This window comes from Diaphorina citri, unplaced genomic scaffold (assembly GCF_000475195.1).
Source record: "Diaphorina citri unplaced genomic scaffold, Diaci psyllid genome assembly version 1.1 scaffold1874, whole genome shotgun sequence".
NCBI lineage: Eukaryota > Metazoa > Arthropoda > Insecta > Hemiptera > Psyllidae > Diaphorina > Diaphorina citri.
Window position 1 is genome coordinate 48,621 of NW_007379300.1, and position 17,834 is coordinate 66,454.

At 40.1% G+C, this 17,834-nt stretch overlaps 2 long non-coding RNA genes and 1 pseudogene across 2 annotated transcripts; 1 reads left to right on the forward strand and 2 right to left on the reverse strand.

Annotated features, from left to right (window-relative positions):
- LOC103517522 overlaps positions 1-14,823 on the forward strand; it is a 30,659-nt pseudogene extending 15,836 nt beyond the window's left edge.
- Positions 14,824-15,010: 187 nt separating this feature from the next.
- On the reverse strand, positions 15,011-15,620 carry LOC113470860. Its single transcript, XR_003393765.1, has 2 exons — positions 15,343-15,620; positions 15,011-15,128 (listed from the first exon to the last, which is right to left on the reverse strand). It is a non-coding gene; the product is annotated as an uncharacterized LOC113470860 (long non-coding RNA).
- A 159-nt stretch (positions 15,621-15,779) lies between these two features.
- On the reverse strand, positions 15,780-17,145 carry LOC113470859. Its single transcript, XR_003393764.1, has 2 exons — positions 16,399-17,145; positions 15,780-16,237 (listed from the first exon to the last, which is right to left on the reverse strand). It is a non-coding gene; the product is annotated as an uncharacterized LOC113470859 (long non-coding RNA).
- Positions 17,146-17,834: the final 689 nt, after the last annotated feature.

The following is a 17,834-nucleotide window of genomic DNA, read 5'->3' on the forward strand; positions in this document are numbered from 1 at the left end:
TGTAAGCGCGTCGAGAGCCGTCGCAACTATTAACCCTGTGTTCAGTTTGAAGTCGCTTATTCAGGCTTATTGTTGCCTTAGTCACAACAAAGTGTCGGTCTCGTAAATGTTTGGCAATGGACGGTCTCAACAATTTCATTTGTTACTACCAGGTTGTGATTTTGGCTTGGATTAGAAGAAGTGTTTTTACTATCAAGGAATATTTCTTCTCGGGTTCCGGTCGGGTGATATATGGCAGTCCATCTGGACTAGTCCATGTAGACTTAGTCCAGCGGGCCATTACAGGTGTGGTCTCCAAGAGTTTAATTTTTTCACCCGAAGTGTTTTTTGGATGATCGGATCGAAGATACATATGTGTGTGTGTTTCCCCCCCTAGTAATTACGTTAAGGTAGAAACACACGACTATCACTTGAGTTCATGGGGACTTAGAAAGATGCAGTTCAAAGTTTTCCCATAATATTGTAGGTAATTTCGTTCATGATAGCCACACTGCCCTCACGTGAGGTGATAGCAGAATAGAATATACCTTGTTTATCCTGCCCGAATAGGACTCAACAGTCCCTTCACCCCAGCTTTATTTCCCCTCTTTAAAGCCTTTTAATACTACGGACGGTAGGTCGTTCACGCTTTAGTCTCATAACGCGTCCCACCCTCATATCACGTGTGCTCACGTGACGTAATAATAGTGTGTTTCTAAGTTTAGTCTCATAGCGTCCCACCCTCATATCACGTGTGCTCACGTGACGTAATAATAGTGTGTTTCTAAGTTTAGTCTCATAGCGTCCCACCCTCATATCACGTGTGCTCACGTGACGTAATAATAGTGTGTTTCTAAGTTTAGTCTCATAGCGTCCCACCCTCATATCACGTGTGCTCACGTGACGTAATAATAGTGTGTTTCTAAGTTTAGTCTCATAGCGTCCCACCCTCATATCACGTGTGCTCACGTGACGTAATAATAGTGTGTTTCTAAGTTTAGTCTCATAGCGTCCCACCCTCATATCACGTGTGCTCACGTGACGTAATAATAGTGTGTTTCTAAGTTTAGTCTCATAGCGTCCCACCCTCATATCACGTGTGCCCACGTGACGTAAAAATAGTATGTTTCTAAGTTTAGTCTCATAGCGTCCTTTTTTTTTCAGCCCACGTTATCTCACCCCAGAGGACTGAACGGGACCTCCATTTCCCAGGTTGAAGTGGCTCACTCGAGTTTGTTATCCACGTCACCGGCCTTATCATGGATCAGTTTCCCTCTAGCCGTCTCGAAGAGGACTTGGCCGCTGTCGAACCACTGCGCCGCGACGAAGAAGACGGATCTATTCCGGATGTCACCATGCGCCTGCCGACCGGCCGACGAAACTTGTACTTGGCCGCGTTTTGCGGTGAGTTTTTTCCGTCCCCTTCTATAACCTGCCTCGGTGGTGTAGATTTCAAGACGCTCGCCTGGTAAACAGGAGGGCGTGGGTTCAATCCCAGCCGACGTTTGGAATTTTGTCCTCAAAATAATTTGAGAATTTGACCACCTAATAGTAGTAGCCTACTGCTGGAGTAAAGGGACTTTTCAGTCCTATGCGAGCAGTATAAATAAGCACTATTATTATTATTCACTATGCCGAAAAACCATGAAACTCTATTTCGTGTTAATACGACAGGCCTGGCGGCGCTTCGATTTCTTGACGTCCGCGCGCCTCCCGGCACGCTTGATACAGCTTTACATATGAAGTATGTTAAACACCTAAAGGAAATCTGCTCTTTAGATTTTGGGCTCAAGCAAGACCATGCAGGAACCGTGGGGGCCATTTTCTGAATGAATTTTGCAGTTCGCAGAACCATTGACATCCAAAGGTGAACTCACAGAACCATTCACATCCAAAGGTGAACTTTTGAGATGATACATCTTCTTCTTTTTTTACTGCGTCTTTTCCCACTCAAGTGGGGTCGACGACGTGAATCAACCTCTTCCATGCGCCTCGGTTTTGGGCGTGGCTAACTTCCAACCTCTTCTCTTTCTAATCCTGTTTCACTTTGTCCATATATCTCATTATTGGTCTTCCCCTGTCTCTCTTACCTCCAACTTTCATATCTCTCAACCTCTTTCCCACATATTCTTGATCTCTTCTTTCTACATGTCCGAACCATTGAAGCCTTCTCTTCTGTATTTTCCTTGAGATCTCAGTCACTTTCACCGTTCTTCGTATTTTGGTAAACAAAGAATCTCCTAAAACGAGCTCTTACAGTACCCCCTGAGGTCCCAAAATTTACCGAGCAGATGCCCATTATGTGTTGATCTTTTTGCCAGATTTCATAGAAAACGTACAAACCGTTGGAAAGTCATGGCAAAACTGAAGGGCGAACTAAATCCAAAATCACCGAGTCTAAACTCTGAACTCAGTAAAGATAAGGATTTGGGAATGAAGTATTGACGTGCCTGGTGCTACGTGCTACATTACTAGATTACTGTTACTACGTACTAATAATAATAGTGTTTATTTATACTGCTCGCATAGGACTGAAAAGTCCCTTTACTCCAGCAGTAGGCTACTACTATTAATGTGGTCAAATTCTCAAATTATATGAGGATACAATTCCATACCTCGGCTGGGATTGAACCCACGCCCTCCTGTTTACCAGGCGAACGCCTTGACCACTACACCACCGAGGCAGGTACTACGTTGACATTGCTTCGTATGTACTACAATAAAATGGCTACATTGACATTTCTACGTACTACAATAAAATTACTGCATTGGCATTTTTTTTTTTTCTTCCAATAAAGTACTTTCTTTATCAGCACGTGGTACATTGACAGTTAACATTACTAGACTACTTCCCGTTCCACCTTTATCTTTACGACCTCTACATCTTATATTATAAAAATTTATCATAACCACCACCTATTGCTTTACTACTGTCAATTATCTTTTATCTTACTTTATTACTTTCTATTGTTTTATTGTTGTGTTGTATTTACTGTTTTTTTTTTTTTTTTTTCTTTTATCTTACTTTATTACTTTCTATTGTTTTATTGTTGTGTTGTATTTACTTTTTTTTTTTTTTTTTTTAACTAAGCAAAGTTTTTTGTTTTTAAATTATTATAAAACTATTTTGTATCAAATACCTGCACCTTGTGTAGGTACTACTGCGGGAGTAAAGGGACTTTTCAGTCTCATTCTGGCAGTATAAACAAGGTATATTCTATTCTATTCCATTCTATTCTACTAAATTTGCTTCTTCTATTCCTGACCTATTTTTTCCCCCCTTTGAGGCGCTTTAACACTGCGGACAATAGGACTTTTGCGTCGACTTTCTCTATTTCCAGTCTAATAGTTTTGTTTAGACCTTGTTTAGACTGCTGGGGCAAAGGGATTTTTCAGTCTCAAATCGTATTTATTCCTGACCTATTTTTTCCCCCTTTGAGGCGCTTTAACAATACGGACAATAGGTCTTTTGCGCCGACTTTCTCTATTTCCAGCCTAATCATTTTGTTTAGACCTTGTTTAGACTGCTGGGGCAAAGGGATTTTTCAGTCTCATAATCGTATTTATGAACAATAATGATCGTTCTTAGATCAGTCTCAAGTCAAAATTGACCAATCAAATGCCTTGAGACTATGCTTAGCACGAACTTAAGAGCCAGCATTTTGTTCATAAATATGGGTGTCATTCTGGCAGCATAAACAAGGTGTTCTAGTCTACTCCTGTTTGCTTCTTCTATTCTCTCTCTTGGGTTACAATCTATTGATTGGTTGGTAACAGTAATCTGGTTCTCCTCCTCCACATAACTGTTACATCCCATGTCATCCCTTATCTGATCCATGTATTCTTTTCTTGGTCTCCCGCGTTGAACATTTCCTTCTACCAATCCTTCAATTATAGTGTGTAGTAGTCCTTCATGTCTAAGGTTGTGTCCGATCCATTCTGTCCTTCTTTTTGCTATGATGTTCATCAACTGTCTTTTCTCATTTATTCTATTACTACTCTATTTTTTTTTTTTTTTGTCGGACCAAATTATTTTCAAGGTTCTTCTGAAACACCACATTTCAAAGGCCTCTATGTGTTTTCTATCGGCTTCTCCAATCGTCCAATAAAAAAATTTAATTCTTGTTTTAGTTCCAGAGTATTACATTTATTTTAGAAATTAGAACATTCTTAGTATGTGTATTGTGTATGTATTTTATCAGACTGTCCGATTTTCCATGAATAGTAGTAGGTATAATTATCATCTTCTGCCTGTACGTCACTGCTTTCAGGAGACAAGTGCAATCACGGTTTAATTCAAGTGCAATAATTATATTTGTTCCATTTGTATTTGTTTTGAAATCAATAATGACATCATTATCTCAAGCTCAAGTATATCCCGCGCCAGTATTGATTATACCTGATTTGGTCGTGGCTTGAGTCTTTTTCTTTACGACAATGATTTCAAGATTCGAACCAATCATAACCGCTTTAATTGGTCTGAAATCCCGTAGTTTCATTTGATCCCCCGTATCGTGGATGTGGAAATACGCGAGTTTATTGCCATTTTAGGGGTCAAATTTTCAACTCGAAAAAAATGTTTCGAAAATGAACTTTCACAAAAAACTCACAACGTTGCTTGTTTGTTTGGGTAATAAATTTGGATTCAAGGTTTTTTGTGTTGTTAAATATAAAATGTACATTGTGTTGACCATTGCAGTCCTCCATTATTATATTATTCCGACTGTTGTGTTCTCTATTGAATTGAATGGAAGCATATTCATATATCACATGAGTCCCAGCAGGGGAATTATGAAATGTTTCATTTAGATTGGTTGATCCCGTTTCATTTAAAAGTTGTGCTTTAGCATCTGAATTGTTCTTACAGGGTTCCTACACACGATTATAGTAGTGGTCTTTTTCTGGACAACAATCGAAGTGTCTATTCCCATCTACTGATGGACAAATTAACCATTTAGATGTTAAAGCAATAAGAGTTCTTTTTAATGACTCTATAGATTACTAGCTGAATTCCGTCGCTTCGCTCCGGAATCCCGCTAGTTCATCCCGAGGCATGGCCAAACTTGTGGAAAAGGCATGGCCGAACTTGAGGCATGGCCAAACTTGTGGAAAAGGCATGGCCGAACTTGAGGCATGGCCAAACTTGTGGAAAAGGCATGGCCGAACTTGAGGCATGGCCAAACTTGTGGAAAAGGCATGGCCGAACTTGTATTTGTCAAACTAAAAACATAAACGAAACTCAAATATTAGGGGAGCGAGGAAAAGTTTTCTCTCCCGCAGTCTTTGCACTCTGTGTATTTCTTATGGTGATTTTATCGATCAAAAATTGATCATATCTCAGGATCGGTTTAGATTTTCGCAAAATCCTTTCTTATTGCACACCTAGACCATAAAAGGAATATTCCTACCAAATTTCAGCTTTCTAGGTGTTGTGGTTCTAGAGATAGAGCGATCAGTGTGTGAACTATGAAATGTGAACTGTGAATGGATCTCGTTCTTATAATATAAGATTTTGACGGGAATTATGGGGAACAGATGTTTGAATGTTTGTTCCGCTATAACTCGCGATTCCCTGGTCCGATTTCGATGAAATTTGGTACACAATTTCATACCATCAAGGCACATCTATGTTTTTCTCTGTTTAGACCGTTGGTTGTAACAAAAGTTTAATGACGTTAAATACAAATATCGTATATTCCATTCTCTGTTCAGGTCTGGCTCCTGTCATTTCATCAAATCTATCTACCAGACTAGGTGTTACCGTAATTTCATACCATCAAGGCACATCGATGCTATGTTTTTCTCCTTTTAGATCGTTGGTTGTAACAAAAGTTTAATGACTTTAAATACAAATATCGTATATTCCATTCTCTGTTCAGGTCTGGCTCCTGTCATTTCATCAAATCTATCTACCAGACTAGGTGTTACCGTAGATCAAATCAGTATCATGTATGTAGCCAGGTTTCTGAGTGGCGTAGGCGTGGGCTGTTCGTTTATGGTGATCCCTCTGTATATTGCGGAAATATCCGACGTAAGTCAATTAATTTATTCACAATAGGTCTTACAGCCCGTTAGTTGTGTTCTCATAGGTGCTCACTGCAGCATAGTAGGATTTTCCAAATATCTCAATAATCCAACACTTAATATTTACCTTTACCTACCATGCTGGCACCGGTCGCTGTGCGCATTTATATTACATAGCTACTCATTTTCCTCACGAGGCTGAGTGGGCCCCGCAACAGCCAGTCACGGAGTGAATCATTTGCATGATACAAATTTTTTGACCCCGCCGGGAGTTGAACCCGGGTCTCCCGCGTACAAGGCGAGTGCAGTGACCACTACGTTGACCCCGCCGGGAGTTGAACCCGGGTCTCCCGCGTACAAGGCGAGTGCAGTGACCACTACGTCATGGGAGCTGACTCCTCCCCGGGTAGAAATGAAACTCTACTGAAAATTTTTACCCTTCTTATGTTTCTCTGTTTCAGACCCATGTGCGCGGTTCCTTAGGGTCCCTCATGTCACTGTTCCTGTGTATAGGGTTCCTCATCGAGTACTGCATAGGTCCCTACTTCTCCTCTTCTGTTCTTATCCTGGCCTCTTCCGTACCCCCTGTGCTGTGTCTGGTCGCGTTCATGCTAATCCTACCTGAGTCACCATTATTTTTGCTGAGCAAACAGGATGCTGAGGGAGCCAACAAGTCACATGTTCGTTCATGGTGATCCCTCTGTATATTGCCGAAATATCCGACGTAAGTCAATTAATTTATTCACAATAGGTCTTACAGCCTTTGGTGCTCACTGCATAGTTCTTACATCTTTGGTGCTCACTGCAGCATAGTAGGATTTTCCAAGTATCTCAATAATCCAACGCTTAATATTTACCTTTACCTACCATGCTGGCACCGGTCGCTATGCGCATTTATATGTCATAGCTACTCATTTTCCTCACGAGGCTGAGTGGGCCCCGCAACAGCCAGTCACGGAGTCAATCATTTGCATGATACAAATTTTTTGACCCCGCCGGGAGTTGAACCCGGGTCTCCCGCGTACAAGGCGAGTGCAGTGACCACTACGTCATGGGAGCTGACTCCTCCCCGGGTAGAAATGAAACTCTACTGAAAATTTTTACCCTTCTTATGTTTCTCTGTTTCAGACCCATGTGCGCGGTTCCTTAGGGTCCCTCATGTCACTGTTCCTGTGTATAGGGTTCCTCATCGAGTACTGCATAGGTCCCTACTACTCCTCTTCTGTTCTTATCCTGGCCTCTTCCGTACCCCCTGTACTGTGTCTGGTCGCGTTCATGCTAATCCTACCTGAGTCACCATTATTTTTGCTGAGCAAACAGGATGCTGAGGGAGCCAACAAGTCACTCCAATGGTTGCGGGAGAGGCAGGATGTGTATTTGGAAATTGTGGAAATTCAGGTGAGAAGAGACTTATTTTACTGGAAATGTCTAAAAAGTGAGTGAGTTATATGAAAGAACGACTCTTTTTACCTGCCTCGGTGGTGTAGTGGTCAAGGCGCTCGCCTGGTAAACAGGAGGGCGTGGGTTCAATCCCAGCCGAGGTATGGAATACCTACCTCGGTGGTGTAGTGGTCAAGGCGCTACCTACCTCGGTGGTGTAGTGGTCAAGGCGCTACCTACCTCGGTGGTGTAGTGGTCAAGGCGCTACCTACCTCGGTGGTGTAGTGGTCAAGGCGCTACCTACCTCGGTGGTGTAGTGGTCAAGGCGCTACCTACCTCGGTGGTGTAGTGGTCAAGGCGCTACCTACCTCGGTGGTGTAGTGGTCAAGGCGCTACCTACCTCGGTGGTGTAGTGGTCAAGGCGCTACCTACCTCGGTGGTGTAGTGGTCAAGGCGCTACCTACCTCGGTGGTGTAGTGGTCAAGGCGCTACCTACCTCGGTGGTGTAGTGGTCAAGGCGCTCCAGTACAAAAAGCACTGTGGTGGGGATAAAAAAAGTGACCACAGTGGAATATTTTGGATTAGGAAAAATTTCCATTTAACATAAATAAAATACCCCTTTAGTGGGACCTATTTGAAGCATAAATCACCAATTAATATGAGTTTTCCATTTTTGTTGCTTCCCCTATGTGTGAGAGAACAAGTAGGCCATAACGCCAGCCTTGGTTGTTGAATTGAGCTCAAACAGTGCTACATTCTTTAAGACCTTTGATATGATGTATGACAAGTAGGGGCTTTTGAGAGAAATAAGAGTAGGTCAATTGTTCTTCAGTTTTTTTTTCCATTTGAAAAATTCACAGTGGTTGTTGAACTCTTTGAACTGACAAGATTGAATAGAAGACGACTGATGCATTCCAACCATTATGGTCTATCAAATCAATTTGAGTGGAAAACAGGACAGAGCAGCCAGAGAAATTACAGGGATGTTTGTTTTTCTTCAAGGATACACTTTGACAAGAATTGGAGTGTCTTTTGAGGTTGTCCTTTCTTGAAAAAGATTTCCCACATTCATTGCAAGTGAATTTACTCACAGTTTCATCAGAGGGAGGCTTCATAGAACAAAGCTTGTGATGTCAACTCATCAGATTTGACACCTCCATTAGCTTTCCACAGAACTCACACAGCTTCATCTTCCCCCTTAAACATTTTGAGTGTAAAACCAGTGTAATAGAGCAGCAATTTGAGAAAAACACCGCGGTGTAACGATCAGATAATCTCCTTAAACACTTATAAAACACCGCTTGTAGACGGGCTATGTCCGCCCCGAACACCCATTTTTATCCCCGTATACGTGTTTTATACCCAAGTGGAAAAGCATTGTAAAATGACGGTAAAACTGGTGTTTTACCATCGAGTGTACTGGCGGGTGGAAAACACTGTCTTTACACTATCTCATGCCAATAAATTATACCGGTATTACCAGTTTATTATAACGGTTTTACTGACGTATTATACCAATTTTCCCAGCTCCCAGGTGGGGGGGGGGTACCTATGCCTACAGGTACCAAAGGATCCTTTGTACGGGTCGAAGTTTTTTCGGCTCGGCTCTGTGCTTAGAGTTGGGGGTGCACTCAGCCTCGAGAGGACAATGGAGTAGCTACTTTAATCGAGTACCAGTGTAAATAAAAAGATTATTGAAATATGAAAATTGATTGCAAAGAAGACACTTAGTAATGTTGTAATATCCACAAAAATTGTGAAAAAGATCTGATTTACCACAAATAATTCATTTGATTGATTGACCAACTGCCTGACTGACTGATTGATTGTTTGATTGATTGATTGATTGATTGATTGATTGATTGATTCTTCTCTACATTGTATTTCAGGTATTAACGTAGTGATGTTTTACTGCGAGACAATATTCCGTATGTCCTCCTCGGATCTGTCTTCAGCAATATCCACCATTATAGTAGGTGTGGTATTCACCCTGGCAGCTGTATTGGCACCTCTACTAACCAGGCGTTGATTGATTGATACTTCTCTGTATTATATTTCAGGTATTAACGTAGTGATGTTTTACTGCGAGACAATATTTCGTATGTCCTCTTCGGATCTGTCTTCAGCAATATCCACCATTATAGTAGGTGTGGTATTCACCCTGGCAGCTGTATTGGCACCTCTACTAACCAGGCGTTACAGCATGAAGAGATTGCTCTTCCTGAGTTCTATATCTTGTTGTGTCTTCCAGGTGAGCTTAGCAAATATTTATATAGTCATTATTTCTTACCGTCTATAACTCTATATGATTATGGATACTTTTAATCATGTCGATAAAAGTATCCATAATCATATAAACGGTAAGAAATGATGTTAATACATGGGATGTCTAATATAAACCCAACCAATAATCGACATATGCTCGTACTTGGAATTTTTTAAAATAAAAAGGTTTGCTAGAGGTCTTATCGTCCCGAAATCGAAGAAGGAAGACAGGATTCTTTGGTCTATTTCAATTTTATTCTATTCTATTGTTATTTCTATTCTATTCTACTGTTATTTCTATTTTCAGGGTATCGTGTCAGGGTATTTCTATTTGGAGCAACAGAAGATGGAGGTCAAATCATTCTTCTGGCTAGTATCGTGGGCTTTGCTGAGTAAGTCCATCTATGAATTCATTGTGGTAAAGCAGAAAGCTTTTCACAACTTTAGTGGGTATAACTGTATAACAGCATTACCAAGTGTCTCCTTTACCATTAATTCTCATCTACTCGTATCATCAATTTACACTGGTAATGCCGCCACTGGTCGCTACTCGATTAAAGTAGCTACTCAATCGTCCTCACGAGGCTGAGTACACCCCGAACTCCAAACACAGAGCAGAAAAAACTTCGACCCCGCCGGGAATCAAACCCGGGACCTCCGGAGTGAGAGCCTAGTGTCATACCCACTCGGCCACTTAGGTTGCTTTGCTGGGTAAGGTACTAGTATTACAGTGAACTGTAGAAACTTTTTTTACTTATATATCTATATACTTAAGTTATATATATAACTTTTAATAGTGAACTGTAGAAATCAATCAGAAGAGCAGAAATCAGAAACTCTACCTATAAAATATACAAGACCTTGTTTAGACTGCGGGAGTAAATAGAATATACCTTGTTTATCCTGCTGGGATAGGACTGAAGTTAAACTAAGGATTCTAATGATATAACCTATTGGTATCGGCGCGAACGACCTAAGTTGTATTTTATTATGTGAAATAAAAGTAATTCATGAGACGAATTCTCTATGGAATCCAAAGAGAGACTAAATTTGGACATAATGGCGCCACCAGACTTGCTGCCTCGAGTGCTTACGTACTGTTTCCACTTTCGGGGATTTCGTCCTTTCTCCGCGGATTTTCGAGTTGTGTGAGGGATACAACAGGAATGAAGGGAGAATATTAAGATATTTACAACTAGATGAGGGATTTTAAGGGAGTCCATCAACCTCAGTGGTGTAGTGCTTAAGACTGTGGACTTTGAATCCGCAGAATTTTTGTTCATAAATACGCGTGTTAAACTAAGGATTCTAATGATATAACCTATTGGTATCGGCGCGAACGACCCAAGTTGTATTTTATTATGTGAAATAAAAGTAATTCATGAGACGAGTTCTCTATGGAATCCAAAGAGAGACTAAATTTGGACATAATGGCGCCACCACACTTGCTGCCACGAGCGCTTACGCACTGTTTCCACTCCCATCAACCTCAGTGGTGTAGTTCTTAAGACTGTGGACTTTGAATCCGCAGAATTTTTGTTCATAAATACGGGTGTAAAACTAAGGATTCTAATGATATAACCTATTGGTATCGGCGCGAACGACCTAAGTTGTATTTTATTATGTGAAATAAAAGTAATTCATGAGACAAGTCCTTCTACCCGCACAGTCTAAACCAAAGTCTTATACATATACTAGCTGAATTCCGTCGCTTCGCTCCGGAATCCCGCTAGTTCATCCCGAGGCATGGCCAAACTTTAGGACTGAAGAGTCCTTCTACCCGCACAGTCTAAACCAAAGTCTTATATATTTTGACGGGAATTATGGGGAACAGATGTTTGAATGTTTGTTCCGCTATAACTCGCGATTCCCTGGTCCGATTTCGATGAAATTTGGCCCATGACAAAGAATAGATTCTCACATGATTTGAGAAGTAAATATTCTGAAATTATGTATGGAACAATGATCGGGCAAAAAACTCCTTGAATTTGATGGCACATTCGTTCTCTTTTGACAAAATTTTTGATGGCAAATTCGAGGAAATCAGGCTCTATCTCGAAATTATTGGTGTAAAAAAAAGTAGATAACTTTCGAAATTTTTTGATATTGGCTTGTTGCAAAATTTTTGATCGCAAATTCGAGGAAATCAGGCTCTATCTCGAAATTATTGGTGTAAAAAAAAGTAGATAACTTTCGAAATTTTTTGATATTGGCTTGTTTTCTACTGCGGGAGTAAAGGGACTTTTCAGTCTCATTCGGGCAGTATAAACAGGGTATATTCTATTCTATTCTATTATATTCCATTCCATTCCATTCTATTCTATTCTACTACATTTGCTTCTTCTATTCCTGACCTATTTTTTCCCCCTTTGAGGCGCTTTAACACTACAGACAATAGTTGGGTCTTTTGCGCCGACTTTCTCTATTTCCAGTCTAATAGTTTTGTTTAGACCTTGTTTAGACTGCTGGGGCAAAGGGATTTTTCAGTCTCATTCTGGCAGCATAAACAAGGTGTTCTAGTCTACTCCTGTTAGCTTCTTCTATTCTCTCTCTTGGGTTACAATCTATTGATTGGTTGGTTGGTAACAGTAATCTGGTTCTCCTCCTCCATTCTGTCCGATCTGCTGCTGTCCTCTTCATCTCCACATAACTGCTACATCCCAGAATGGTCAAGGGTTCGAACTCCGATTGAGGCAGAAATTTTTTTTGACTACTTTTCCGCTCCCTTGTAGTAATAAGAGATTCGATAGAGGGAACTGGAGGTGTTAACTCCAAGAACGGAGGTCTTATCGTCCCGAAACCGAAGAGAGAATGATGACAGGATAGGAGAAAGCCAGCCGTTCCGAGAACAAATCTTATCTGTTTAGGATAAAGTTCGCCCCGTTTAGGTATCTTCTCTCTCTTGGGTTACAATCTATTGATTGGTTGGTAACAGTAATTGTTTCCACTTTTGGGGATTTCGTCCTTTCTTCGCGGATTTTCGAGTTGTGTGAGGGATACAACAGGAATGAAGGGAGAATATTAAGATATTTACAACTAGATGAGGGATTTTAAGGGAGTTCTGTTGCTGCTGTCCTCTTTATCTCCACATAACTGCTACATCCCATGTCAGCCCTTATCTGATCCATGTATTCTTTTCTTGGTCTCCCGCGTTGAACATTTCCTTCTACCAATCCTTCAATTATAGTGTGTAGTAGTCCTTCATGTCTAAGGTTGTGTCCGATCCATTCTGTCCTTCTTTTTGCTATGATGTTCATCAACTGTCTTTTCTCATTTATTCTATCTGATCCATGTATTCTTTTCTTGGTCTCCCGCGTTGAACATTTCCTTCCACCAATCCTTCAATTATAGTGTGCAGTAGTCCTTCATGTACGCTAATAAAATTATTTCTTCTTCCTTATTACAGAAATTATCTCAGGACCTCTACATCAACGAAAACCCGAACCCTCAGCCCTATGTACAGAAGATTATCAAACCTCCCGACGGTGCGTTTGCTCGTATACATCAACACGCTAATAAATTTTTTTCTTCTTCCTTATTACAGAAATTATCTCAGGATCTCTACATCAACGAAAACCCGAACCCTCAGCCCTATGTACAGAAGATTATCAAACCTCCCGACGGTGCGTTTGCTCGTATACATCAACCCACGTTCCCTAAGATAGATGCGGAACAAGTACAGGCCTTGATTAATGATGGACTTGCCATGTTGTGGGTAAACATGATCGAGCTTGGCACCCAGGATGTTGAAGATGAAATAATCGTGGCCATTTTGTCGGCCATATTGACTGACTTTTATTTTACATAATCGAATACACCTCTACTGTCCGTAGTTTTAAAGCGCTTTAAAGGGGGAAGAAACTAAAGATTTCTCTCCTCCTCTGATCCCCGAAACACTGTGGGTAAACATGATCGAGCTTGGCACCCAGGGTGTTGAAGATGAAATAATCGTGGCCATTTTGTCGGCCATATTGACTGACTTTTATTTCACATAATGGAATACACCTCTACTGTCCGTAGTTTTAAAGCGCTTTAAAGGGGGAAGAAACTAAAGACTTCTCTCCTCCTCTGATCCCCTGTTGCTGTTGTTTGTCGTGAGTGAGACACTGTTGGTATAATGGAACAACTTGTTCTAAGCTAACTGTCGAAATAAAGCACCAATTATACTTCTTCCAGTCTGAAAGCAGAAGAGAGTGTCGTGAGTGAGAAACTGTTGGTATAATGGAACAACTTGTTCTAAGCTAACTGTCGAAATAAAGCACCAATAGATCAGTTGCGCTTACTTGGGTGATGTTTCAAAGTCATAGAGCAGGAAAAATGAGGACAAACGGAATTTTTTTGCTGTTGTTTGTTGTGAGTGAGAAACTGTTGGTATAATGGAACAACTTGTTCTAAGCTAACTGTCGAAATAAAGCACCAATTATACTTCTTCCAGTCTGAAAGCAGAAGAGAGAATGAGCTCTGACGCTCTCGGTATCCGCGGTTTGTTCGCGGTATCTGCGGTTTGTTCTCGGTATCCGCGGTTTGTTCGCGGTATCCGCGGTATTATGTCGTGAGTGAGAAACTGTTAGTATAATGGAACAACTTGTTCTAAGCTAACTGTCGAAATAAAGCACCACTTATACTTACATACTCCACAAAAAATTCGAGATTTGATCTTCTATTTGAAGTAATTTTGAACTTTCTGAAACTTTTTCTCAACTAAACCTTTCTCTTCTCCTCTGCTCCACAGGTCTGGGCCCCCTCCCCTGGGCGGTCATGGCGGAGATCTTCTCTCCCGCCATCAAATCCAAGGGTTCCGCCTTCACCGCGGCCATCTGCTGGTTCTTCTCCTTCTTACTGACCGAATTCTTCCCCCTGGTTTCCACCTCGCTAGGACCAGCGGTGTGCTTCGCCGTATTCAGCGGATTCTGTATTGTTTCTACGGTTTATGTTGGATTGATATTGCCCGACACTTACGGGCTGACGATGGCTGAGATACAGACGCTGCTGTATGGAAGTTGATCCGCGGATTAGAATCCTTATTGTGGGTTTCACCAATGACTAATACAGACGCTGCTGTATGGAAGTTGATCCGCGGATTAGAATCCTTATTGTGGGTTTCACCAATGACTTCTTGAGAGATTTCACTGATGGAAGATTTTTCAATGATTCAAAAATTATTTTTAAATGATCAAAAAGGAGTTTTTAATGATCAAAAAAGGAGTTTTCAGTGAAAAGGAGGAGTTTTTGAAACCCCCTGTTTGGACCATTAAAAACTCCCTGATCCAAAAGGAGTTTTTAATGATCAAAAAAGGAGTTTTCAGTGAAAAGGAGGAGTTTTTGAAACCCCCTGTTTGGACCATTAAAAACTCCCTTTTGGATGGTTTGAAATTTTCCCATAAGTGAAATCTCTCATTAAGTTATTGGTGAAATCCACCATTAGAGATGATTAAAATCGTCTGACTGATTATTAAAATTTGTTCAGGGATGAACATAACCTTCGAAAATGGAGATCATCAAAAAAAAGGAGTTTTCAGTGAAAAGGAGGAGTTTTTGAAACCCCCTGTTTGGATCATTAAAAACTCCCTTTTGGATGGTTTGAAATTCTCCCATTAAGTGAAATCTCTCATTAAGTTATTAGTGAAATCCACCATTAGAGATGATTAAAATCGTCTGACTGATTATTAAAATTTGTTCAGGGATGAACATAACCTTCGAAAATGGAGATTAAAATCCTTGAAGAAATAGAACCATCTGACTGACTATTAAAATCCGTTCGGAGATTATTAAAATCCACGGATTGAGGATTAAAAACAGACCGAATGAGGATTGCTGTGCTAGAAGAGATGATTAAAATCAACGGAAGGAGGATTAAAATCTACAGAGATGATTAAAATCCGTTAGAGAATGAATAAAACCTTAAAAACTCGAATTAAAATCCTCAGGGAAGTGACTAAAATTATGTACATATCTGACAGATGATTAGATTCCGCGATTAAAATCCACGGATTGAGGATTAAAAACAGACCGAATGAGGATTACTGTGCTAGAAGAGATGATTAAAATCAACGGAAGGAGGATTAAAATCTACAGAGATGATTAAAATCCGTTAGGGAATGAATAAAACCTTAAAAACTCGAATTAAAATCCTCAGGGAAGTGACTAAAATTATGTACATATCTGACAGATGATTAGATTCCGCGAACGAGGATTTAACGTCCTTAGATTATTTTGATTGATGACTCTTCTAACAGAAGATTAAATTCGGCGATAGCACGATGAAGTTCCCATCGGACCACTGAAGGCAACGTTGTCCGTGGTTGATATCCGAATGGGTGATCATCTGCTGGTCCCACTTAACCTAATCAGATGTTGAAAGCCCACTGTTACGTTGTTTTCCCGACCACACTCAACAGGTGAGGTTAGTGGTAAGAGGCGGGCAGCTCGAGGGTAACACCCTTGTCACTAAAACTAAAAAAAAAAAAAAATAAAATAAACCTTAACAGTAATACAGTGACGTTAAGCTTGTCAAGAAGTAAATAATCTTCTATTCTATTATGGGACTGGTTGCTCCTCTCCCGAGAGAGTATGCAATGAACACTGCGACCTCTGTAGATCGGAGGGTAACACCCTTGTCACTAAAACTAAAAAAAATAAACCTTAACAGTAATACAGTGACGTTAAGCTTGTTAAGAAGTAAATAATCTTCTATTCTATTATGGGACTGGTTGCTCCTCTCCCTAGAGAGTATGCAATTAACACTGCGACCTCTGTAGATCTATTGTGACCAGTATTTTTTCCCCTGCCCAAGCTGCTACCCCCGGCCTTGTTCCCTGTGTATTTTGGCCGTCGGAAAAGGCTCATGTTTGTCTCGGGAACGGTTGGGAATTTTAAAGGTCTGATAATTTTTTTGGGTAGATACGACAATTTTACTGGGGGTCTTCGCTGACTCTTTTTCGATATCTATGATAGTTTTCTCTAAAAAATTCGGACAGACATACCTACTTACATACATACATGACACGTCCATATTTCCCTTTTATATATAGATAGATGTAACTTTAATTCGGTCATCATACGAAATTTCTCTTTGGACTAGTTTGGACAATGGCCCCCTATCACACCCGCTGCCAGTCCAAACAAATCCAAAGAGAAATTTCGTATGATGACTGAATTAAAAGTCCCATAATCGAATACAACTTAGCTGTAGGCTGTAGGTGATAATCTAATGTAATAAGTTTTCAAAGTGGCCTTTTAATGATTTTTGACATTCAGAAGTGATTACGTATATGTCAAAGCAAAATGAAATGATTACATTCACACATATCACATATACATATGTACATATGTAAAAGCAATTATTTTATTAAAAGCAATCAGAAATGACTACACGTACATTTATGTAAGAGCAAAATTTCATAGATTGAATTCATTTAAAATAAAATTAACAATTAATAAAACATATTTAAGAGTCTCAAGGGTGATTAAAATATGCATTTTAGAATTTAGATAATACTATTAGTTAATTTTTTCGAATCAACTAAATACCTAGGTATGTTAGGTAGATAGATGCCTACATTAAGACCCAGAACCACCCTTTCAGTTAAGTAGTCAATAATGAAAGTTGAATATCTTTGACTATCTTAAATTGGGATTCTGGAGCCTAATGTATACTATTTTCCCTTTAACAACTTTTTTTTCCACATTGGTAAGTACTTAAAGTTACTTTAATTGAAAATACTGTATTCTAAATGTTTAATTAACTATTAAGGGTTACCTAATTACCTACATAATATTTGTATGTGTGTGTGTGTGTTTTTTTTTTTTTTTTTTTTTGTTTAACGAGGATTAACGTCCTTAGATTATTTTGATTGATGACTCTTCTAACAGAAGATTAAAATCGGCGACAGCACGATGAAGTTCCGAATGAACCACTGAAGGCAACGTTGTCCGTGGTTGATATCCGAATGGGTGACCATCTGCTGGTCCCACTTAACCTAATCAGATGTTGAAAGCCCACTGTTACGTTGTTTTCCCGACCACACTCAACAGGTGAGGTTAGTGGTAAGAGGCGGGCAGCTGGAGGGTAACACCCTTGTCACTAAAACTAAAAAAAATAAACCTTAACAGTAATACAGTGACGTTAAGCTTGTTAAGAAGTAAATAATCTTCTATTCTATTATGGGACTGGTTGCTCCTCTCCC